Source organism: Pinus tabuliformis, chromosome X (genome assembly GCF_031772625.1).
Source record: "Pinus tabuliformis cultivar Carrire ecotype Pingquan chromosome X, CPIR1, whole genome shotgun sequence".
In the NCBI taxonomy this organism is placed as follows: Eukaryota; Viridiplantae; Streptophyta; class Pinopsida; order Pinales; family Pinaceae; genus Pinus; species Pinus tabuliformis.
This window is the reverse complement of record NC_142308.1, coordinates 449,703,386-449,729,794: the sequence shown is the minus strand read 5'-3', so window position 1 is coordinate 449,729,794 and position 26,409 is coordinate 449,703,386. Positions and strand designations below refer to the sequence as shown.

General features: G+C 35.5%; 1 pseudogene; it reads right to left on the bottom strand.

Moving 5' to 3' along the window:
* Positions 1-327: 327 nt before the first annotated feature.
* On the bottom strand, positions 328-25,932 carry LOC149140523 (protein trichome birefringence-like 11; annotated as a pseudogene).
* Between the last annotated feature and the right edge of the window lie 477 nt (positions 25,933-26,409).

Below are 26,409 nucleotides of genomic sequence, written 5' to 3'. Positions count from 1 at the left end.
AATGTTGTAATAAATAGTTACTCATCCATGGTAGAGTACATGTTGCATGGCAACAACAAATTATTGTTGTAATTGTGATTATGTAACATAGTAGTCACTTAGGTCAAGATGACCATGAAGACAACAATCATAATAGAATGGCTCTTGCTTTCCCAACTTGCAGCCCAATATGGCATGCAATCGTGACTAAAAATAAACATTGTTTTTGCCTCTCTACTTGAACTAAATGCCTCCTCACAAATTCACTTGTAATTTGATAAATAAATAACAACCTTCGTGTTAGAATATATATTAAAAAATTAACTTTACAAATAATGTGGTATAATTCTACATGTTGCAAATTCCATTTATTTGATCTCCAAAGCCTTTTGCAAGAGAAAAGACATAGAGAAGTTCATTCCATGTGTCTGGCATTCTAGGAAGACACTAGTGGTTGCAATCCTACCTACTTAGGGAAGTAGGTCTAGATCCATTGCCTAAATAATACAGTGATGAGTGACTATATTTCCTCAGTTGACTCAAATATGTTACGTTTAGCATTTGCACATTATTTTTGTGATTAAGTTACTCCAATGCTTTGGAGATGATGAGATTGTTGCTCCATAGATGTGGGTCAAGAAAATCAGGTATACTTAGTGTTGGTTGGGTCTCTAAATGGAAATTCCCACCAATTTTCGATGTCCCTCCCCTCCATGTGAAGAACACACCATGCAATATAGGGGAATTCATCATCATCCTTTGTTTGGATATTCTACCATAAGAGCCAAATATTTAAGTGTGTAGGGATTATCAAAGCAATAGATATGGCACAAACCTTGTAGGAATTTACAGGGTAAGTTCCTCAGATAGAACACCAAAGGACACCACTCATAAATAGATCACAGATCAATACACCAGTATTCTTGATGTGGTTAAAACCCTCAAAGAGGGAAAAAGTCCATGGCCTGAGCCAACATGGCCAGCTCAGGAAATTTATTAATAAAAGAATGAAAATTTTCATAAGCTTCTCTCATGAACGGTCACCCTACAAATGGCCCTCCATGCTCTTTAAATAGAGATCATGGACCAATCAGGTGTTAAGCCATGGATCAAGTGCTGGTAATATCGAGGAGAGAATGAACCATCAGATCACTTCATGTCTAGAACATATCATGATCGTCGAATTGTAAGTTACGAAAGTACATAATAAAGAAACACACTTTACCTAACTCTACACTAGACCAAGTTATACTTAACTATTTCCTATGTGTCGGAATATCCTAACAAACCTGAAATGCACAGGAGCATAGGTATGGAAGAATACATGTGTCTTATTTGTATTTACTTCTTGAAAAATCCATTCCATCACAATCTTCATAGATCTCTCAAAAGAAATCAGCACATCCAATGTCATGTTTACTATTTCTCCTTTTTGAAAATAGCATCGCCTATGAAATTCTCTTTGTCAGTCCATATGGAAAATATTAGATAAAAATTCTAACAAGTAAGAAGTTTTTCAAGTTTAATAAAATATGGAATATACATAAATAATTTTGATGTTTTAAATTAGGATTTTATATTTTCCAATCTAACTTCTTGGAAAAAAAATACCAAGAAGTAAGCCCAATTTTTTTTATGGCGCTTTGTATCAAAGAAAGGATCACCCTTAAGGGATGCTTATTTGTGTGTATGAACATACAACCAACATAAAATATGTAGTCTCCCATGATTAAGGCCTTCATCTGAATAATACAAAATTCAAATGCAACAATTGCATTGTTTTCAGACTGCAAAATAAAAGCATACCCTCTCAAGGTCTTCCCAAAGTTCCACCAATGCTCTGTGTTGAAGACTAGAATATATGCATCCTTTGAATCCTAAGATGTCAAGTCAAGTAAATACAATTTTAGTGTAATTCTAACTTCAGGAGGGGGGGGGGGAGTTTAGGAAGACGACCTTGTAAAACCTAAAATGGTGCTTTGTAATATTCCACAATGCAATTGAACTCGAATGTGAAGGACACAAATCCTTGGTGCTTTGAAGTGGGGCTTCCATTCACCTCATATATTTGGAGTTTGTTTGGAATTTCCTCTACTAGCATGCAAATGAGTGATTCCCATTATTTATTCTAATTGAATCACCATCAAAGATTGCTCGATGGTTTCATATCCTATTTATCATGTTTCCTGCATTGGTTCTGATATCACATAAACAGAAATTGGTTTAGACATAGAATATATATCATCCCACAAAGGTTACTAGATTGTGCTCAGTTCTCTTTAAAATTCTAATGGTGTTCAATCTAAAACTTTGTTAAATTTTTGACATCAAAGAGAAAAACATCAATAAAAGAGTACCAATTAAATTAAACAAATAATGACAATATAAGAATGCCATTGGTCTCACTCTGAAATTTCTTGAATCACATAACATCAACATAAGATAATACTTCGATTTGTCTATTTTCGATCCTTCTTGAATAGAACAACACAGGGGATATAATATTTATTTGTTGATTCATGAATATTCACAGATGTGGGTTTTATTGTCGGTGTTTCGGATCCCATATACAAATCAATTGTCATGACATGTAAAAATTATGAAGAGAGGGTGAGAATAAATGGTGGACAGGTATGTTTTAAGAAAATTCAGCTGACTCAAGGAATATATATATATATATATATATATATATATATATATATATATATATATATATATATATATAGATATTAAAATAAAATTACTGATAGATTAAGATGAAGTAAAAAGTAAAAATGAAATGTGAAAAAGTGAATTAGTAAAGATGAACTATATAATTAATAACATAACTTATTAATAATATATTAAATTGAATTACTTTGAAGAATATATGTTAAAGTTAAGAGGATCTAATTGATTTAAATATGAGATGAATGTTAATGAATGAACGAATGAATTGTGTGTGTGCATGCATGCGTGGATAATGTAAGATCTTAAAGAAAATTAGAATATATGATATTTATACTTAAGGAAACCTAAGAGAATAAAAACTATGAAAAACAAAAAATAAAAATAATCACAAAAATAAAATAAAAATAAAAGGTGGGGAGGAATGAGAGAGGGAGAAAGGTAGGAGAAGGGACCAAAAATGGTCATTATTTATGGTTCATATTGAGCAAAGTAAACCAACTATTGCCAATATCAAGGCCATTGTCTCTATTAATGTTATTAGGGTGCTTCTTAATTTCAAGGGCTTCTCTAATTCTATATTTATAATAATGGTTTTCTTTGGCGATAATCTTAGTATCCTCCAAATATATATGATGCTTAGTGGTTTTGGCATGTTCTGTTAATGCAGATTTTTTTATTCTTTCATGCTTGATATCAACACCATGTTCCTTAATCCCAACTTCTATAGAGTTCCCAGTTTCACCAATATAGCACTTGCCAAAAGAGCAATTTATTTTATAAACACCCTCAAATTGACAATTATCTAAACTATCCTCCCAGATTTCATGTTAGGAGTAATAGTATTAATAGGTTTGAAAGAAGTTATGATTTCTTTTTGTTTCAAAATATTAGAAATCTTGTGAGTGGTTCCTTTAAGGTAAGGGAGGAGTTCTTTCTTTCCAGAGTCATTTGTCTTAGGGTTATTGTTGTCTAGATTATTGGTGGCTTTATTGAGGGTAGTGAATATATCTTTTATGCAATAGCCAAGATTCTTGAAGACTTCAATCGAGTGACTTATTTCATCATCCTTATGATCCTCTCCAGATATTCTAAAGGCTCTGGTGGTTAGGGTCTTAATAACACTAATCGTTTGTGTCGGGAAGTGATGGGAATCAACATGAAGGTAATTTTATGTGTGAGTCTTTTTTCATTAGACCTTATGGTCTAAATTCCCATCAGGTTCCTTATTATTAGAATTTCAAGGAAGGGTAAGCAACCATTTTCTTTTATCTCCATGGTAAATTGAATATCTATTTTGGTTTTGTAAGAATTTAGAGAGTTCTACTTTTCCATGATTCCATATGACATTGGTATCATCAACAAATATTTTCCAAACTTTAGGTTTAAGATGGTATGTGTTAAGGGTCAAGCTTTCATATTATTCCATATAAGGTTTTCCATTACTAGTGAGAGGGGAGAACCCATTGCTACTCCACTAGTTTGTTCATAATATTCTACACTAAAATTGAAGAAAGTGGATCTGAGACATACTTCAGCAAGTTTTGTTGCAATTGGGTCAGTTATTTTATTAATAACCTGGATAGCTTCATTAAGGGGAATTTTTTTGAAGAGGGATACTACATCAAAGCTTACTATGATGTCTTTCAAGTTGACTTTTACATTCTTGATTAATTTAACAAAATCTGAAGAATCTTTAATGTAAGAGCCAGTATGGCCAATTAAGGGGTTTAAGACCTTAGCCACAAATTTAGCTAAAAGATAGGTTGGAGAGCCAATGGTGTTTACTATAGGTCTTAAAGGAATGCCATTCTTGTGGATTTTTGGAGCTCCCTAAATCCTTGGTATAATATCACCATGAGGCATCACTCTCTTTTTTATATGGTCATCCAAGTTAGAAGATAGAGTAACCTTTTTGACATCTTTGACTACTTTTTTCATGGTGTTATTTGTGAGCTTCTTATAGCTACCACTATTAGATAGATGCTCCCTCATTTTCTTATTGTAATCTTCAAGGTTCATTATCACAGTTGCTCCACCTTTATCTACTTTCAAGACAACAATATTAGGGTTTTCCTTAATCATTCTTAGACCTAGGTGCTCTTCATCGTTGATATTACTCTTGGGTGGTCTAGTTTTTCTTAAGATAACAACACAATCTTGTCTAATAGAATATTTTTCTAAGTTAGTCAATGTTTGAATACCATATTCAATACTACAAATAATTTCATTAACTAGAATGCTTTTAGGTGTAAGGGAAAAGTTTAATCCTTTTTTGAGAACCTTAATTTTGGTAGAATCAAGCTGGTTGTTTGATAACATTGATGGAATATCCAATAAAAATCATAATTTGGAGAATGGCAGCACTGAGGTTGTCATTGAATCCTCACAACTTCACAATGTCGATATTTCAAATAAAAATGTGATTGTAAATTTCGCTGGCAAGGTTTCTGGCATCGTTTTTAGCTTGAGACCTACATCCTCTAATTCCCAACACATCGATTCTAACAATAATCAATTCGTTAAAAACAACTTAGCTTCTACAAACAAAATTTTGAATTTAGTGTTGCGTTGTATAATACAAATTCTTTGGGTTGTATTATTAATGATAATATTTCCTCTCAAAACAATATGTATTGATAAATCTATTGTAGATTTGACCATTGAAGACAATATCGAGAGTGAAGTTATGAATTATGATATACCTATCGTTTTGAACACTAAAAAGACATCTTTGCCACTTGGTACACCAATTGGAAATTGCGAATATTTAGGTATAGATAGTCAATAATAACATTCCAAATGTTAACAGTGAACGCACTTCTGTAAGAAGTGTCAAGCCCCAGAATTGTTGTATCTAATCCATCTTTTTTCCCATTTGACGCCTCACTTATTCCCTTGTTTTACCAGTTTATGAACCTTTATCTTGAACTTATACATTATTTTGATGTAATAGAAAAGATTTACATTTGGTTTGCATTTTATACCTTCGTTATATGAATTTCTTAAGATTTATGTTCATTAATGTTGTTAATGCAGGTCTTGCACTCCAAAAAGATCCTGCACCAAAATGGAAGTATATGGGGACCACTCGATCATATGAACTTAACATGGAGGAAAATGATAGATGAAATATATTCAGAACTATTTTGAATCCTTTTCTACATTTAGAGGTGCACTTATCTCTCATTGACTTGTTCCTACACTAAAAAGCAGCATTCCTGCTCTTGAGAGCAACCAATTTGGGACTTTCATACATTGACACATTTTTGGGAAAATACGAGAAAGGTTATTGTTCAAAATATTGTTTGAACACTTCCACATTAGTCGAAATGCATCAAGGTCATACAAATGGATTTTAAAATATTAATTAATGCTACAACCCCAAATTCATAGTAGTTTTCAAACTGTCAACTTCCTCCTTGATTTTAGTGCAGATGAAGTCGAATATGAAAATTATGGAACATGGGTTTTTCTCCAAGTATAGGAAATTGAGCAAATTTCAAGCGATTTTCCAAAATGTTCCACCGTTTGGGAGATTCGAAGAGGTGTTTGAGGTAGATTTGTAGAAAATTAGGTACAACCCAGATTTGAAAAAGTAGCCAAACATTCAACTTCAGGCATGATTTTCGAGGCAATGGAGTTGAATCAAAAAATTACAAGAGAGGTATTTGTGAAAACATGGGAAATTAGGCTCCCGTCAAACGGTTTCCGAAAAATCAGATTTTTCTAAGAGATACACAAGGGTCTTTGAGGCAGTTTTATAAAAAATGATTTTTTTTCCATAATTCGAAAATATTCACAGATTTTCAAAATTCGTATCATATTTGTATTTCCTCAATTAGATCATGGTTGAACTAGATCTCCCATTCATGGAACATTGTTGGGATTTAATTTCCTATCTTGTTTGCAATGGATTAATTTGTCTAAAGCTAAAATTGCATTGTAAAATTTATATAAGATGAGTTATGACAACAAAAAACCATTCTTCGTATTCTCATGTTGTCGATCTGAGTTTTGGGGGTTCTACCCCCTTCCTCTGATCAATAGGAGTTGGACTAGGACTACTGAAGGTTGTGATGTATTAAAGATTGAGGTTTCATTAATAAAGCATCAATGCCAGGTTCATGCATTTGTTTTATCTATTTCCCGTGATGATAAAATTGTTCTCATAGACTAATATATTTCCTTAAAAAGGGAAACAAGCTGGTTGGCTAGGGCCCAACCAACACAAATCATTCTCACTATGTCTATTTTATTTTGTGATAAGTAAATGGTGTGATTATTATCTGTGTGTGAAGGTTGCTTGTAAGAGGTGTGTATGATTGGATAAACCCTTGTGTGATTTCTTTTGAAACAAGTAATAGAGGTTCAGATCTGAACTCTTACATTAATGTATGTGTTCGCTTTTTAAATCTTCATATTGAAGAAACATTTACATTTATTGGAACTTGAAGTAAGGATTTAGATCTGGAAAGTTTCTTTTCATTTTCAAAGTCATCTCTTCAGTTAAAAGTTTAGATCTACTATGTGGTGCACACACTTCTTTTGAGTGAAGATTTGTAGGGGGATTATTTATTAGATCTTGCTTGGCGATTGATAAATTTATCTTTTAGATTGTTTATATGCAACAAGCGGGTGAGAACATTTTTCTAGTAAATTTAATTATTTGACAGTGTTATTGTGCAAGTGAACTTGTTTTTACATGAGAACTTCATGATTTAAATATTACATCGTATTATTTTGGTCCTGTTGTATTCAGATTTTCATCTATTTACTTGGGTATTTCGGGTACAGGAACGTAATATTGTTGTCATTAATTAATCTGAAGATCCTCTTTGTGAAGTCATATTTGTTTCATCTCTAATAAATATGAAATTTTATCTCGAACATAGTGTTAATCAAACCAGAACATGTTATGAACAAAAATACATTTAAGAGGTGATCTCTTTATTTGTGCACAGGAGTTTAAGATTTTCTTTGTTATTCGATAAAGTCTTCATCTTATCTTGATATTTATGCATTGAGTATTCAAAGAGAGTGTGATAAGTGTCTGGGTTTTATCTTAACTCAAGCAAGGCTTCTTTCCACATTAGTTGAGTTTGGGCTTGTTGCACAATATTCTTTTTGGTACAAGAACATAGTGTTTTATTTTTTAGTACAGGAACATAGTGTTTTGTTTTTTCCAGTACAGAAATGTAGTTGTTTTATTTTTCCTAGTATAGGAATAGAGCACATGAACTGTTTTGTCTTCCCTAGTACAAGAACTGAGTGCAGGAATTGGAATAACTAGAGAATGAGAATTAAGATTGTGCAAGAATGTTTTCATGTCTTGTGTGACTCCTTTAAGCACTCTTGTGGGATTGATTGAATTGAGACATGTTTTATTTTGATGCTTTTGATTATTTATATAGTTTGAAATATCAGTTTGCTTGATACGTTAATGAGTGAAGTATCTAGTGTCCAGATTGATCAAGTTCTTTTTCTTTTAAAGAAATTATCAAATCTAGTGTAGGAATAGAATTGAGAATTTATGCATTGTTTTCTAGAACTTAGAAGTTTGTTAACGGTTTTGCAGGATTACTGTTTATGGTTTCAATTTTAATGAATGCCTTTGACTGCAGGATTGGAGTGGGTAATAATTGTTGTTTGGAGGACAAATTAGGGTTTTTTTTTGTAGGTTGTTGGAGTCATTCTCTAGCATTTCCAGTGTTGCGCCTTGAATTTCATGAACTCCCAAATTGAAAATTAAATGTTGGTCCATTAATATGCCCTATATTACAACCAACATTTTAGCACTGTTTCCAGGGAAGCGCTTAGGGGGTTGACCTTGGCGACCTGCTACAATTTGGATTGCTCTTTACCTAGTTTATTTGGAAAGTTTTTTATTTTGTTTCTTTCATGCATATGTTGCTTATATTTTTAAGGTTTTCATTTATCGGGTGTTATAATAACCGCCTCCCCCCCCATATATATACATTACCCTTGTGTTGACGAAATATACCAGTTGGCTTGTTGAGAACGGGAAAATGGTATTTTGAGGAATATTCCAATGAGGAGTTTTGATGTTGCTGAAGAGAGATGCAAATCATCCAATAATGACCTCATAAGTGAAAAACTTATTATTTTTATTGAACATAAAGATAATATTATTAAATCTTTGATTTCAAAATTGGAAGATTTGCAGGAAGAATAGAAGAAGGATGACGAACCATTGCTAATCATTTGTGCCAACTCTAGAAAAAAAACACTTTCTTGGAAAGTGTCCACTTATTAGCCTGAAAATTTACAGAATATGTGAAGAGGCTCATGCAACAGAGCATTGCCCATCACTGCTAGGATTACTAAAGGTACTCAGGAAATCAAGTAAGGAATCGAATCAACCACCAAGTATAACTCAAAAACCCATTATTCACTTGGACTAAAGCTTATTATCCTGAGTAGGTTCCTCAACAGATTTATAATCCTACAATTCCATTGCAAACTTTTGATCCTCCTCCAATTGAATACCTTACTTTGCGGCCATGGTGGCCCTCTCTCGGGACCTCATCCTCAAATCAAATATCCCCATGGCCTCAGGAATGGTTTGGAGCCCCTTCCCTAGGGCAATCTTTCATTGAAAATCAGCAACAACAACCACAATTTCCACTCAATGCATTGCCAAGTCATCCTCCTCTATGGTCCCAGCTACCTGTGCAACCTTAACCTGATCCATACCCTATCCCTTATCCTAATCCATACCCTTATCCTCATCCATACCCTAACCCTAATCCAAACCCTAGACCTAAACCTAGTTCATACCCTAATCCAAACCCTCGACCTAACCTTAGTCCAAAACCTAACCTAAATCCTAATCCAAATCCAAATCCTAGTCCAAGCCTTAACCCAACCCTAGCCTAAACCATAGACCAAACCCTAATCTAAACCAGTAGATTGCACAACAATTTGAAACATCTATTCTTCCCATTGACTCCCCTACTGAGTGTAATTATATATCTTCGACGTTGGGGGAAGGGGTTAGTTTGGATACATCTCCTATCACTATAAAAAATTCACCTCAGGAATATCTAAGACCATTAGAGGAGAAATCTATAATTGGAACTTGTGCGAAAATTGTTGTTGAAGCTCAAAACCCTAGAACTTCCCTTAACTATTCTTGTCAATATGAAAAGATGATATTTGGGCTTGAACTTGAGGGATTTTTCTTTTGTCTTTCACCATATTCCTTCATGCCTCCAAGAAAATTATCCTCAAGTTGTGGAATATTTGTACAAGTTGGAGAATCATAAATATGTGGATCCCATTGGATCTTGGTTTCAAGCAGTCATTAGCACATTGTATTCCCTCATCATTCAACAACTAGTGGTACCATATCAATTAAAGAAACTGGTTGCTCATACTCAGTATTTCTTCAAGTTTATTCTTTAAAATTGAGTGTGAGTATATTTAACATTTTGTTATGCACATGGCTACATTGGAAGTACTCCTACACTTGAAGGAGATGTTCCTCTCTCTAAATTAGGGTAGGGTAGTGTAAGAGAAATGAATAAAAATGTCATTTGAAATAAAATTGTTACAACAACACTCTTGAAACTACAATTCCTAAGGCACAACTATTGAAATTTTTGTCATTATGCACTCTTGTGGTAACACTTATCAGAAGCAATTCACTCTTAATGCCTCATATTTTATAAAGTGACTTTGATTATTGGCCGATATTATTCATTGGGTCAATTAGGGGGATTTTTATTGTTATACTTTCCATTTATAAGCTTAAAAATCTACTACTAGCCTATTCGTTCTAACAGACTGTCATCCAAGGAACCTTTTCAAGTTTCTCTGCGAAGGTATTGATGAAAGCCTCCTATAGCAGGCCAGTCCTATAAAATCCCAACGAGATTTCATGAGAACCCTAGCATCATCAAATCAAGGAATCTTTTAGTCATTATTTGAGATGTTTTATTTAAAATGGGTCTTTAGGGTAGAAGGACCAACTAGTAAATATTAGTAATTAAAAAAATTTCATGACATCCCGTGCTCTTAAGTAGCGTATTTTCCTCCCCACCTATTAAGTAACCTATTTGAGGTTAATGATAATCAGGGTTTTTAATCATAAACAAATTAATTGAGGGATAAGAGTTCTTATTAAGAGTCAATATACCATGATCATGGGTCCTAACGAGAATGACATTACTACTACTAGTCACCAAGTCAGGGTAATGGCTTTGAATTGAAAAGATGGAAGACAAGAGGTCTCATCATGAGCGACTTTTTCATTCTTGTTAATTGTTGTGAATGACACTAACATTCGCTGGTTACCAAGCCAAGATAGTGGCCTTCATTTAATTCCTAAACCAAATTAAATGCTTTTAAATGACTCTGAATCTATATCTAATAGATGGGACACAGGAATTTCGTGGGGTTAAAAGGCATCCATGGCGAGGCTATAGATGCTTTGTTAGCAGCAGGGCCATGCCTATGGTATTAAATTCAATTTTACAGTATGATTTACTTGGTTGTTTTTGTCTTTCCTTGGAATCATTATCATATCTCTCTGAGAATGTCTTTAAGATCCTTTCAGTAATGTGCTTTGGAGTTCTATCTTTCATAAATATGAAGGTTTTCATGGATGTGGGACCCTTAGTGCAGGTGATTCACTTTGCTTGAACAAGAGGAGCTTCAACTATATGCTTGGGTAATGGTAAGATGGTCATCCTGGGAAGGTATTGTTTTGTTATCTTTCTTCTTCTCTATTTCCCTACATATTTAACATCATATCTTTCAAATCATCTCACTTTTATTTGTGATGAGGATATTGATCTAGATTTAAATAGGAACACAAAAAATTACAGAAATAACCATAAATACAGATATGCAATGGAAATAATACTTCATTTTATTAATGTAAAATACTAAAATATGCTTAGAAACAAAAATGGAAATAAACCAGCTAGGGTGATGGTAGCTTATCTCTGAGAAGAGATGTGGTAGCTACATGCCTCTAAACCGTGTTACAATCAGACTCGAAGCCCTATTTATTGTTGAGAAACAATGGAAAACCATAAACATCCAAAAACCTAATAATAGAAGATGAAACGCCAAACTGTGGGCCCCATTTTGGTAAATTGGTACATCAACTTCCCAGGGTTGTAACTTTGGCATACAATCTCCATTTGATGCGCACAATATCTCATTAGAAAGTTCTATCCGAGAACTACAACTTTGGGAAGAGCAACATCAATCCATGGACCTATGTTGCTCCTAGTTTTCCTAAAAAAACGTCGTTTAGGGCCTCAAAATGGCTCCGGAAGTTCAAGACCCAAAAAACTGCTAAAAATAGTAAACTGTGCTACAATTAAGGAAACTAAAATGCTAAAAGAAACAATGGTGGGGGTCCAAGTGGACTTGGTGGGTGGCCACCAATATCCACCTGGATCATTCCCCCCCCTTAGGAAGCAATGGTCCCCATTGCGTTGAGTTCCTCCATGAGATGAGGAATCTTCTGCTGAACTTGGTCCCTGGTGAGCCACTTGTCCTGGTTGAGGAGTTGGCCTGCTTTGACAACTCGATATAGTCAGATATGCTGCTGGCGAGTGTGCTTGATCTGTGTGTCCATGATCCGATCAGTTGCAGCTTGTTCCATGCAATCTGGATTTAACTCTGTGGGTGTGAGCTGTTCTGCAATGTCGGATGTGTCTAGTAATGGTGGGAAGCATGGTCAAGGGCGGTACACATTGAAAACTTGGTGCAGGTGAAGGAATGAGGGAATGTTGTGCTCCAAAGCATTATTTCTCACATCCTTGGTAATGGTGTAAGGACCATGTTGGAGTGGTCTAAGCTTCTGATGGGTTCTGGTAAGGTGTTCTTTCTGCTGAGGTGACCAGACTTTGTTGCCCACCTGAAACTTGTGTGGTACCCCTGTGGGTGAGGAGAAGTTGTTCTTGTGTTCTGTCATGACCGTATCTCTTTGCTACTGCTACTACTGCGTGGAGGAACCCTTCGCGGGGGTCATGGATGTGGTGACGATCTTCCCCTTACTTTGGGAGCGAACCAGACAGAAAATAAATTTCCTAGTCTGTGAGATGAGCTTGCTGCCTTTCTTAGCAGTGATCAAAGAAGTGGTGGTAGGTGGGGCTACCTCCGGTATCCTGTATAATGAATTACCCAAAGAAATAATAATAACACAAGGCCTTGACTCATACATAGCATGTCGCCTCCATAAGTATGGTTGGCCTAGTAATACATCACAAACATCCAGAGGTGTAACATCACACAATACCTCATCTGTGAAGAGTTTGATGTTGTAGGGGGAAGGATCCACTGCTGGCGAACTCAAAGATCTCGTCCTTGGTGAAGCCACTCGATACTGTATGGCTGTGAGTGTGGTGTAGTCAGTAGGCCCAACTGCTTCACGACCTCTACTGAAATGAGGTTCTTTTGGCTGCCACTGTCGACAATGAATTGTAACGGCGAACCCTTCACCCACATCTATGAGTGGAAAAAATGCTCCCCCTCATCTAGATCTTCAGGCTTATTCTTCTGGATCTTGGTGGTGGAAACAATGGCATTGAGCTTCGCGTCAATGATCTGCTTCCCTTTGCCATTCCCCTTGTTGGGTTTTGGGGTCAGAACATATATCTAATTCTGAAGCCTTCAACTCGGCCACGAGCGACTGCTTGGTTCGACACTCACTTGTGTTGTTAGTGGGGCTCTTATGGAACTAACACCACTTTCTTGTGTCCTTCTTCGACTTTGTGGTGTTGTTCTTTTCTTGTGGCTTCGAAAAGTTGTCTTGGGTCACCCTACCTTGGATTTTTCCTTTGGTCTTCAGATTTGCAGATCCAAAGTCTTGCTTCTTCTATTTAAACTTCTGCTCAATTTTGACAACGTATCGGTACGCCATGCCGAGCAAGGAGATGTTCAGGAACTCCATCTCTTCTTGGATGTATCTATGTAGGCAACCGCGGTATTTGAGTACCAAATGTAGCTAAGATTCCTTGATACCCAACTGTGTGTGAAGGGTATGAAAAATGTTTGTGAACTCTGGCACATCTTGGTCCCTTCCCTGTCGCAGCGTGGTCTACTTTATGTATTTGTCCTCATAGATTTTGAGAGGGTAGTACTGCTCCTTGATGGAATCCCAGAATGAATTCCAAGTGGGGGATACTAAAAATAGTGAGCCCGTACTTTCATCCTTCTGCTCACAGTAGGTTTCCCACCAATCCTTGACATGGGGGCTGCTTTGAGAAGAGCAAAAATAATATTTTCCCAATTGGAAAAATCATGACAGAAAAATACTCTTCTATTAGATTTAACCATTTATCTATGGCATCTGCATCTATTTGACCCTCAAAGATGGGGATTTCAAAATTAACTTGTACCTTAAAGAGTGCGGCATTTCCATAGTAGTTGTTGGAAGCCGATGCATCGCCTCTGGGTAGCCGCTGAAGGATATGGGCAAAGTTGTCCATCATCGCGTTCCTTTGCCGCTTGAAGGCTTCTTCGAGCAAGATTTTGATAGGATCTCCTGAACCTCGTCTTTCTTTTCATCCGCCATGGGAGGTCGTCAAGATTTGCGAGGATGGTCTTGCAAAGGTTCGACCAGTTCAAGCCCTAACTCCTTATATCCTGACCTCATTGGGGACATGCAAAGAAAAACAGAGAAAAAGCAGACTGCTCTGATACCATTGATCTAGATTTAAATAGGAACGCAACAAATTACAGAAATAACCATGAATACAGATATGCAACAAAAATAATACTTCATTTCATTAATGTAAAATACTAAAATATGCTTACAAACAGAAATGGAAATAAACCAGCTAGGACAATGGTAGCTTATCTCTGAGAAGAGATGTGGTAGCTACATGCCTCTGAACTGTGTTACAATGAGGCCCGAAGGCCTATTTATTGTTGAGAAACAATGGAAAACCCTACACATCCAAAAAACTAACCCTAGAAGATGAAACGTTAAACTGTGGGCCTTTTTTGGGTAAATTGGTACATCAACTTCCTGGGGTTGTAACTTTGGCATACGATCTCCGTTTGATGCACACAATATCTCGTTAGAAAGATATATCTGAGAACTACAACTTTGGGAAGAGAATAATTAGTCCATCAACCCATGTTGCTCCCATTTTTCCCAAAAAAAGTCGTTTAGGGCCTCAAAACGACTTTGGAAGTTCAGGTCCCAAAAAACTGCTAAAAATAGTAAACTGTGCTACAATTAAGGAAACTGGAAAGCTAAAAGAAACAATGGTGGGGGTACAAGTGGACTTGGCGGGTGGCCACCAATATCCACTTGGATCATTCCTCCCCCCTTAGGAAGCAATGGTCCCCATTGCATTGAGTTCCTCCATGAGATGAGGAAACTCCTACTGAACTTGGTCCCTGGTGAGCTACTTGCCCTGGTGAAGGAGTTGGCCTACTTTGACAACTCGATACAGTTGGATATGCTCTTGGCGAGTGTGGTTGATCTATGTGTCCATGATTCGATCAATTTCAGCTTGTTCCATGCAATCTGTATTTAACTCTATGGGTGTGAGTTGTTCTGCAATGTCGGATGTGTCTAGTAATGGTGGGAAGCATGGTCGAGGGTGGTACACATTGAACACTTGGTGTAGGTGAAGGAATGAGGGAATGTTGTGCTCCAAAGCATTATTTCTCATAGCCTTGGTAATGGTGTAAGGACCATGTTAGAGTGGTTTGAACTTCTGATGGGTTCTGGTAAGGTGTTCTTTCTGTTGAGGCGACTAGACTTTGTTTCCCACCTGAAACTTGTGTGGTACCCCTGTGGGTGAGGAGAAGTTGTTCCCGTGTTCTATCATGACCATATCTCTTTGTTGTTGTTGCTGCATGGAGGAACCCTTCACGGGGGTCATGGATGTGGCAACGATCTTCCCCTTACTTTGGGAGCGAACCAGATAGAAAATAAATTTCCTAGTCTGTGAGATGAGCTTGCTGCCTTTCTTAGTAGCGATAAAAGAAGTGGCGGTAGGTGGGGCTATATATGGTATCCTGTATAATGAATTACCCAAATAAATAATAACAATGCAAGGCCTTGACTCATACACAGCATGTCACCTCCACAAGTATGGCTGGCCTAATAATACATCACAAACATCCAGACGTGTAACATCACACAATACTTCGTCTGTGAAGGGTTTGATGTTGTAGGGAAAGCAACACTACTGGCGAACTCGAAGATCTCATCCTTGATGAATCCACCTGATACTGTACCGCTATGGGTGTGGTGTAGTTAGTAGGCCCAACCACTTCACAACCCCTGCTGAAATGAGGTTCTTTTTCCTGCCACTGTCGACAATGAATTGCCATGATGAACCCTTCACTCACATCTATGAGTGGAAAAGACGCTCCCCCTCCTCTGGATCTTCAGGCTCATTCTTCTGGATCTTGGCGATAGAAACAGTGGTGCTAGGCTTCGCGTCAATGATCTAGCTCCCTTTACCATTCCCCTTGTCGGGATTTGTGAGGCTGGTCTTGCAAAGGTTCGACTAGTTCAGGCCATAACTCCTTATATCCTGACCTCATTAGGGACATGCAAAGAAAAACAGAAAAGAAGCAGACCGCTATGATACCATTGATCCGGATTTAAACAGGAACACAACAAATTACAAAAATAACCATAAATACATATATGCAGTGGAAATAATACTTCATTTCATTAATGTAAAACACTGAAATATGCTTACAAATAGAAATGGAAATAAACCAGCTAGGCCGATGGTAGCTTATCTCTGATAAGATATGTGGCATCTACATGCCTATGAACTATGTTACAATGAGGCTCTAAGGCCTATTTATTGTTGAGAAACAATTGAAAATCGTAAACATCCAAAAAGCTAACCCTAGAAGATGAAACGCCAAACTGTGGGCCCTGTTTGGGTAAATTGGTACATCAACTTCCCGGGGTCGTAACTTTGGCATATAATCTTGGTTTGACACACACAATATCTCATTAGAAATATCTATCGGAGAAATGCAACTTTGGGAAGAGCAAAATCAGTCCATGGACACATGTTGCTCCCAGTTTTCCCAAAAAATGTCGTTTAGGGCCTCAAAACAGCTCTGGAAGTTCAGGACCCGTAAAACTGCTAAAAATAGTAAACTGTGCTAGAATTAAGGAAACTGAAAAGCTAAAAGAAACAATGGTGGGGGTCCAAGTGGACTTGGCGGGTGGCCACCAATATCCACTTGGATCAGATATTGAGGTGGAGACCTAATGATATGTACCTCCCTTGAGATGCTTTGTGGAAATTTTGAAAGTTTGATATTTCATGATGACATTATCCCTATAGTGAAAACATTGTTAGCATTCCCATGGGAGCCCTAGCATTATATTTTCTTTTGATATGTCTTAATGAATAAAGTTGGACCAACAAGCATTTTTCTGTCAAGATAGTCAAATCTAGCAAGGAACAATATTATGAGTCCATGAACATTTATGTTTCAATTATGGTTTTTTGCAAGTGAGCATCGATATAGAAGTTTATTCACTTGCATGAGGACATGCAAGATTATTGGCATGGGGGGGTGTCAGGCCCCATAATTTTTGTATCTAATGCATCTTTTTTCCATTTGATGCCTCACTTATTCGCTTATGTTACTAGTTTGTGAACCTTTATCTTGCACTTATACATTCTTTTGATGTAATAGAAAAGATTTACATTTGGTTTTCATTTTGTACCTTTGTTATATGCATTTATTAGGATTGATGTTCATTAACGTTGTTAATGAAGGTCCTGCACTCCATAGAGATCCTGCACCAAAATTGAAGTATATGGGGACCACTCAATCATATGAACTTGCCATGGAGGAGAATGATATATGAAATATGTTCAAAACTATTTTGGATCCTTTTTTATAATTATAGGTGCACTTATCTCTCATTGAATTGTTCCCATACTAAGAAACAACATTCATGCACTTAAGAGCAACCAATTTGGGACTTTCATACATCGACACATTTTTGGGAAAATTCGACAAAGGTTTTTGTTCAAAATATTGTTTAAACACTTCCACATCAATCAAAATGCACCCAGGTCGTAAAAATGGATTTTTAGAAATTAATTAATGTTACAACCCCAAAATCACAGCAGTGTTCAAACTTTCAACTTCCTCCTCGATTTTCATGTAGATGAAGTCAAATATGAAAATTATGGAGCATGGGTTTTCTCCCAGTGTATGAAATTGAGTAAATCGCGTGAGGTTTTCCAAAATTTACCACCATTTGGGAGATCCGAAGGGGTATTTGAGGCAGATTTGTAGAAAATTAGGTAAAACCCAAATTCGAAAAAGTAGCCAAACAGTCAACTTCGGGCCTGATTTCTAAGGCAATAGAGCTTAATCAGAAAATTACAAGAGAGGTATTTGTTCTAAGAGATACACAAGGAGGTTATTATCTATGTGTGAAGGTTTCTTGTAAGAGTTGTGTATGATTGGATAAACCCTTGTGTGATTTCTTTTGAAACAAGTGATAAAGGTTCAGATCTGAACTCTTGCATTTATGTTTGGGTTTTCTTTTTAAAGTTTCATATAATTTGAAGAAATATTTACATTTATTGGAAGTTGCAGTAAGGATTTGGATATGGAAAGTTTGTTTTTTTTTTCAAAGTTGTCTCTTCAGTTAAAAGTTTAGATCTACTCTATGGTGTGCACACTTCTTTTGAGTGAATATTTGCAGGTGATTATTTATTAGATCTTGCTTGGTGATTGATAAATTATCTTTTAAATTGTTTATATGCAAAAGGTGGGTGAAAACATCTGTTATGATGAATGTAATTATTTGACAATGTCACTTTGCAAGTGAACTTATTTTTGCTTGAGAACTTTGTGATTTAAATATTACATCGTATTCTTTTGGGCCTATTGAATTTAGTTTTTCATATAGCTACTTGGGTATTTTGGGTACAGGAATATAATATTGTTGTCATTAATTAATCTGAAGATCCTATTTGTCAAGTCATATTCGTTACATCTCTAATAAATGTAGAAGTTTATCTCGAACATACTATTAATCAAACCAGAACAAGTTATGAACAAATACATTTATGAGGCAATCTTTTTATTTGTGCACATGAGTTTAATATTTTCTTTGTTATTAAAGTCTTCATCTTATCTTGAGATTGATGCATTGAGTAGTCAAAGAGAGTGTGATAAGTTTTGGGGTTTTCTCTTAACTCAAGCAAGGCTTCTTTCCACATTAGTTGAGTTTGGGCTTGTTGCACAATATTCTTTTTGGTACAGGAATAGAGTGTTTTATTTTTCAGTATAGGAACAGAGTATTTTATTTTTTTGACAAGGAGCAAAGTTGTTTTATTTTTCCTAGTACAAGAATAGAGTGCAAGATTTGTTTTGTCTTCCCTAGTACAAGAACTGAGTGCAAGAATTGGAACAACTAGAGAATAAGAATTAAGATTGTGCGAAATCTTTTAATATCTTGTGCGACTCCTTTAAGCACTCTTGTGGGATTGATTAGATTGAGACATGTGTTCTTTTGATGCTTTTCATTATTTATCTAGTTTGAAATCTCAGTTTTCTTCATAGGTTAATGAGTGAAGTAGCTAGTGTCCAAATTGATCAAGTTATTTTTCTTTTAATGAAATTGTCAAATTTAGCATAGGAATTGAATTGAGAATTTATGCATTGTTTAGTGGAACTTAGAAGGTTGTTAATGGTTTTTCAGGATTAGTGTTTATGGTTTCAATTTTAATGAATTCCTTTGAATGCAGGATTGGAGTGGGAAATAATTACTGTTTTCAGGACAAATTATGGTTTTGTTTTGCAGGTTGTTGGAGTAATTCTCTGGCATTTCTAGTGTTGTGCCTCGAAGGTCACGAACTCCTGGATTGACAATTAAATGTTGGTCCATTTATATGCCCTATATTACAAACAACAAGAATGTTTGGCACTCATAATAATAATAATGAACCTAATATCACCCTAATAGATAAACAACATGGGAATGAAAAGAATGTGGTAAACCTCTCAAACTACCAGCTTGATTCTACCAAAATTAAGGTTCTCAAAAAAAGATTAAACTTTACCATTACATGTAAAATCATTCAAATTAATGAAATTATTTGTAGTATTGAAGATAGTATTCAAATGTTGACTGACTCAGAAAAAAATTGTATTAGAAAGATTATGTTGTTATCTTAAGAAAATCCAAACCACCCAAGAGTAATATCAACAATGAAGATCACCTAGCTCTAATAAGGATTAAGGAAAACCTTAACGTTTTTGTCTTGAAAGAAGATAAATGTGGAGAAATTGTGGTAATGAACCTTAAAGATTACAATAAGAAAATGAGAGAGCATATATCTGATAGTGGTAGCTACAAGAAGCTCACAAATAACCCCATCACAAAAGTAGTCAAAGATGTCAAAAAGGTTATTCTATCTTCTAACTTAGATGACCACATAAAAAAGAGATTGATGTCTTATGGTGAGATTATACTTAGGATTTATGGAGCTCAAAAAATCCACAAGAAGGAAATTCATTTAAGTCTTATAGTAAACACCATTTCCTCTCCAACCTATATTTTAGCTAAATATGTGGCTAAGCCCTTAAACCCCTTAGTTGGCCATACTAAATCTTACATTAAATATTCTTCTGATTTTGTTAAATTAATCAAGAATGTAAAATTCAACCCATAAGAAAACATAGTAAGCTTTGATGTAGTATCCATCTTCACAAAAATTCCCCTTAATGATGTTATCTAGGTTATTAATAAAATAGTTGACCCAGTTGTTAGCATTATGTAATTTAATAAGGCTGGGAAATAATTGCAGAGGTAACCACAAAACCACTTTGGAAGTTGGGATCTAGCCTTACCAACTTCTTCAACTTCTTCATGGTTGAAAGGTCTCTCATGAATAGCCTCTATAATCTCATCATCCATAAACTGATCATCTTCATAGTAACCTACCAAGTATTGTATAAAACTTTCAAAATGATCACAACAGTTTTGAACCAACAAAAAATATGGATAATCTTCTTTGTATTTCTCAAAAAATATAGTATGAAAATGCTTTAAAGAACATATACTAGAAATTGGTAAATTTTCATATCAAGACCTGGCATTTCCTTCCAAAGTAAGCATGAACATCTTCATAAGACAATCTTCATGCCATTCAACCTGTAGCCTCCATAAATGCATATGGAATTTGATAAGATGTAAAGCAACATTATTACCTTTCTCATCTTTGAACTCTGGCAAATATGATTTCCAATCTATGCAAGGCATGCAATGTGGAAATCCAGGGATACTAGATCTATCCATAGGAGCATACCTGCATTCTATTCTTGAACTCATCTTGAAAAAAATCAACAATAATTGATGAAATTACATACCTTCACATAGTGGAGTCACCATGAGTGTTCTACAATCTGGATTTTTTGACAATGGAGTCACCATGAAAGATTTGAGCTCTGGATTCTTGAACATGGAGTCATTAGGTGAAAGATTCAACCTTTTTGTGTCTAATCACTGTCCACCATCAGTAATCAGATCTGGAACTTGATACACTTTTCTGAGGAACATGAAATGAACGTCCCCAATGGAGTCGCCAAAATGTTAGCACTCTATAATTTAATAAGGATGGGAAATAATTGCAGAGGTAACCACAAAACCACTTTGGAAGCTGGGATCTAACCCTGCCAGCTTCAGAGAGGGATCTCTCTTTCAGGTTTAGATTTGTTTATATTGAGATATTAGGCTAGTTATGAAAGTTCAGAGTTTGGTTTTCGAATTAGTTTGGTTGGAACGACAAGGGAAGGCCATGGGCAATGGAGTCAAAGAGGCTTAGGGTGATCAATTTGCAAAAATATCAAGCTTAAGTGAAACGGGACAAGGTAGGTATACTGTTGGATCCTTGTAGTTTATGAGATGGAGAAGGAAGAAATGATTAAGTTTCCATTAAGCAGAGAGAAATTAAGAATTCTGTTACTTAACTTTAGTAGAAAACATTGAAAATATTCAAAGCCAGAATTAGAGTGTACATCTAAACAAATTTTGTCCTTCAACTTTCTATTAAATAATTTAGATTAGAAAACACATATGAAAAACAGAGAAAACTGATTATGGTAAGAAGCACTTCACCACATATATATGACACAGGAATCTTGAAACAACTTGCTTGTATTAATGAAAATTGCCACTAAATCTCAATGATCAGCTTTACAATAATGGTAGTATTTCTTTTTACAAGTCCCAACATCTCTTACTTCAAATGATGAAGTATTTATAAAAATGATTACAAAATTTCTTGATAGAAAATCAAGATTCATTACAAATATCTGAAAATTGATTGTAAAAATAGAACACAAATAAAGGCAACTAAAACTATTTGAATAGTTTTGGCACTATATTTGAGGATTTCTGGTGATAAATGAGAGAAATTCAAATTTGATTGCAACTCTTATTTGATTAGGTGGCATCCAAGTCACTAACTAACCATGAGATTTTTCCTCTTGAAATTCTGAAACATAGGGTTCAGTGATCCCTTTGTATATCCCAAACCATAATATATGTTGGAAAACAGAGAGAGGTTTTTGTAAATTATGATGCTAGAAACAAAAACTCTTTCAGTTTTTGAAAATTCATTTCCACCTACTCGAAAACCACATTTGAAAACACTAGCTAAAAATAGGAAAATTTGGGAAAATATGCATGCCAAGCTTCATCAGAATCTCCCAAACCATAACAGTTGTTAGAAAAATGACAATTTTTTTTGTACATGAGGATGTTATCAACAAAAACATCTTTCATTTTGTTAAAATTCATTCTCAGCTGTTGTTAAACCATGTTTTAAATTACTGTGTGGTATAAGAAAAAACATAGTTTTAACTGACCATGAAACATACATATGACGTGGAGGTAGGAGGTGACATGGAGGTGGGGGATGATGTGGAGGAACATGGTTGGTGGAAAGGAAGTGGGGTCCGCAAGTGTGATATGGAGAAATGACAGGGAGGTGAGTGGGGACAACAGTCGAAGTAGCAGGTAGTGAGTGGTGCGGTAGTAGAGATGTGGCGGGGAAATGACGTGATGGGGGTAAATAGATGTTCGTGGGAGATAGATGGTTTCAGAGGGGGCTAGGAGTGGTAAATGGTTTTAGGTGGGGGGTTGTGAAATATATGAGGGCTATCCACGTCGCATGAGATGGAAAAGTGGAAACAACTTTCCGGATCCCCCCTGTGGTTAATTGTCGGAGGGGATGGGGGGGGTCCTAATTTGATCACTTGTTGTTGATCCGGGCGGGTTGAATCATGGTCATTGCTTCTTGCACACCAGTTATTACAAATGACAAAAGTGTCGCATCCAACCATAAATTTATTACAACTTATGCTAATCACAATTAAATGATGCGATTAATTAATCTAAACATACTTTAATTAACCTTTAATGATGTATTTTGACTTGCAAGTATACTTTAGGATTTTTTCAAAGTTTTTATTTTTATTTTTATATTTTGTTCTTGGAAATAATTTGCAGGATGAAATATTATTTACATCTCTCAAACCAAAATAATCAGGTAAACCAATAACTCATCCTATAAAATTTATAGGACTCTAACATCAGTTACAACAAAACCTATTAAAGTATGTCTCATATCCACTTTCTTTAGTTTTAGAGGAGTATATTATGAACAGACTAGTGGAGTAGCTATGGTTTCTCCCCTCTCACCAGTAGTGGCAAACCTTTATATGGAAGAATTTGAAAGTTTGCCCCTTAACACATACCATCTTAAACCTAAAATTTGGAAAATATTTGTTGATGATACCAATGTCATATGGAAACATGGAAAAGGAGAACTCTATAAATTCTTACAACACCTTAATAGTATATCTACCGATATTCAATTTACCATGGAGATAGAAGAAAATGGTTGCATACCCTTCCTTGACATTCTAATAATAAGGAAACCTAATGGTCATATAAGGTCTACCTATCTATCTATATATACATATACATATACATATACATATACATATACATATACATATATCACCTAAATTTTCTTAAAATATACCTATCCACTATTTATTCTCACCCACTCTTCATAATTTTTAGATGTCTTGATAATGTACCCCGATATGGGATCTGAAACATCGACAATAAAACCCACATCTGTAAGTCTTCCTAAATCAACAAATAGCTCTAATGACATAAATTTAAACACTGGATATAAGATTGTCATGCAACTCTTTTGGATTATTCTTGGTATGAATATCAATTTTGATTTTTAATTGACAAAGCTCAGGGCTCAAATGAAACTACATTCTTATTAGGCAACCATGTTCTTACTATATCTTGAAATGTAGCTCCAAACTAATTGAAATTCTAGATCAAACTCAGGCCATCTATTTCTCCAAACTAATATTAACATTAGGGAAAAGATCTATTGACCTGGGAATATTGCAGCCCAAAGGTTGCCACCGCCATTTCATGTAAAATTTATCAAGTATCCAATTCTCCTAGCAACGAAAGGTGGGATCAATAAAAGGGAAATAGGGGACATATTAAAGTAGATATGATTCTTCCCAAAACCATGATCTAGCATGCAATTAACATTGATTAAAACTTTGTGAATACTCAAGCTTAGGAAGATCCAAGACATGCATAATACCAAAGGCCTCTTCCACAACAGAAGAATTTTCATCTAAAATATTGTGTTTCCTTTCCTCATTATGAATCCTAAACCCTATAGGTATTTCCTTGATGTCGATGTACACGAAGCATAAGAAAAAGACAATGGGGGAAGACAAGCCAAATATAGTCACATTGCAAACTTGCGGGTCTATTTTAGAGTTGCAATATAACTGTTTGAAGCTCTTGGGAGAGCTAAAATATGGTGACAAGGATCAACAAAGCAATCCTTTACATTGTTTTCTTTGCATTATCTTTCTACTACTTATTTTCCTCAATGTGAGGACTATGTTTTCTACAAAATTTTCATTAGGAAGGAATCCATTATGTAGAGCTAAACACTTGATTGTTTCCTAAGGTATGGTCTGGAAACAAACATTAACAGAAGAAATAACATTGTGTTCTTCTTAATTCGATTCCAAGACATGTTAAAATGCATTTGGGTTTCGCAATATAAAAGCACTACACATACCCACAAGGATGTCTTTCCATGTGTAGCATATGTGTCTCAGAATTTTCCACTTGCGCTTGTCTAGAAATCTCATGAAACATTTAAAATTCTCTAGTAATGACCCACTTTTGGCTCCTATGCACGATCTACCAGACCCATAGCCATTTAGCCCCAGGAAGCATAGATCTAGAATTTTTGGGTGTTGTTGCAAGCTCTTGATCATTTTATAATGCTTCCCTTTGAAACATTCGAACATGCAGGGAGCTGGGAAGGTCCCTCTAAAACATTAGAGCAAGAAGACCTCAAGCTAGGTAGGTCCCTCTCATATTGGGAAACACTCTGGTTATATTCATCTAGAATAACTGACATCATTCTGCACCACCACAAAAACGTGTTGTTCCTCATCATTTTCACAATCACTCTGCTTTCACAAAGGTGTTGGAAAGACTCCTAAAAGATTCAATATGACTTTAAGATCTATGATATCATGTGAAAACCACTGAGCTTTGGAGTGATTTTACAATGGTGAAACCTAAAACCCTTTTGAAAAAACTCAAAGACTGAGCTTTGGAGTGCTTTGACAATGGTGAAACCTTTTCTCGTATTTGCAATGTCGAGGCATCCTCGATGAAGTTGTTGTGATATGGGACAATTTTTTTTGTTGCAAGTGTGGTGAATATTGGATCAATCTCATACTTACAAAGTGCAGAACATTCTTCTGAACATTTCGATCATTCCTTTGTCATTTTTTGTGCACGAAATGAATCTGAATCATTTAAAAATAGAACTACCATGACCCATAACCTCCCAATCTTGGGTGCAAACCATATAACCCCACTGATCCAAGCGAGCTTTGAACAGATGGAATAAATGTAAGTGCTTGTGAAAACAAAGAATAATTAAATGATGATGCCAAATAAAGACTCATAGACATAAAATGCCAATGATTTCGCCTAGGAAAGCTATGGTTATGACCAACCAAAATAGCATTAAACGCCTAACTAAACCTGGGAGCATCGCACTTATTAAAAGGCAATGAGCTACCAAGAACACCATGTGTTGGCAGTGGTTAATCCTCATAATTAGGTGGGATGGAACACGTGTTCAAAATTGTGTCAAGGACGATGAATCTGAACAGTCTTTCCACGACAAACCTCACCATATAACGTTTATTAGCGTAATTAGCATATTATGACGTGAACCTAATTGTATTAGCGAATTTATGAGTTCTTTCGACTGATAGGGCCAAACTTGGTAATTATGGTTTTACTATTTTAAGTTATTTTTGATATATTTTCTAGTTAAATAATTGTAATATATATATATATATATATATATATATATATATATATATATATCTGAAGATTGTTTTTTTAGATTAATCACATTATCAATATTTTGATTAATATTTCAAACCAACTACTAGGATTCATAATTAGGTGGGACAGGACACGTGTTGAAGATTGTGTTGAGGATGACGAATCTGATCATTGTTTCCACGACAATCCTCACCATATAACGTCTATTAGCATGATTAACGTATTATGACGTGACCCTAATTGTATCAACGAATTTCTGATTTCTTTCGACTAATAGTGTAAGGTCCTCGGGTTGATGACTCGACCAGGCGTGGGTGAGC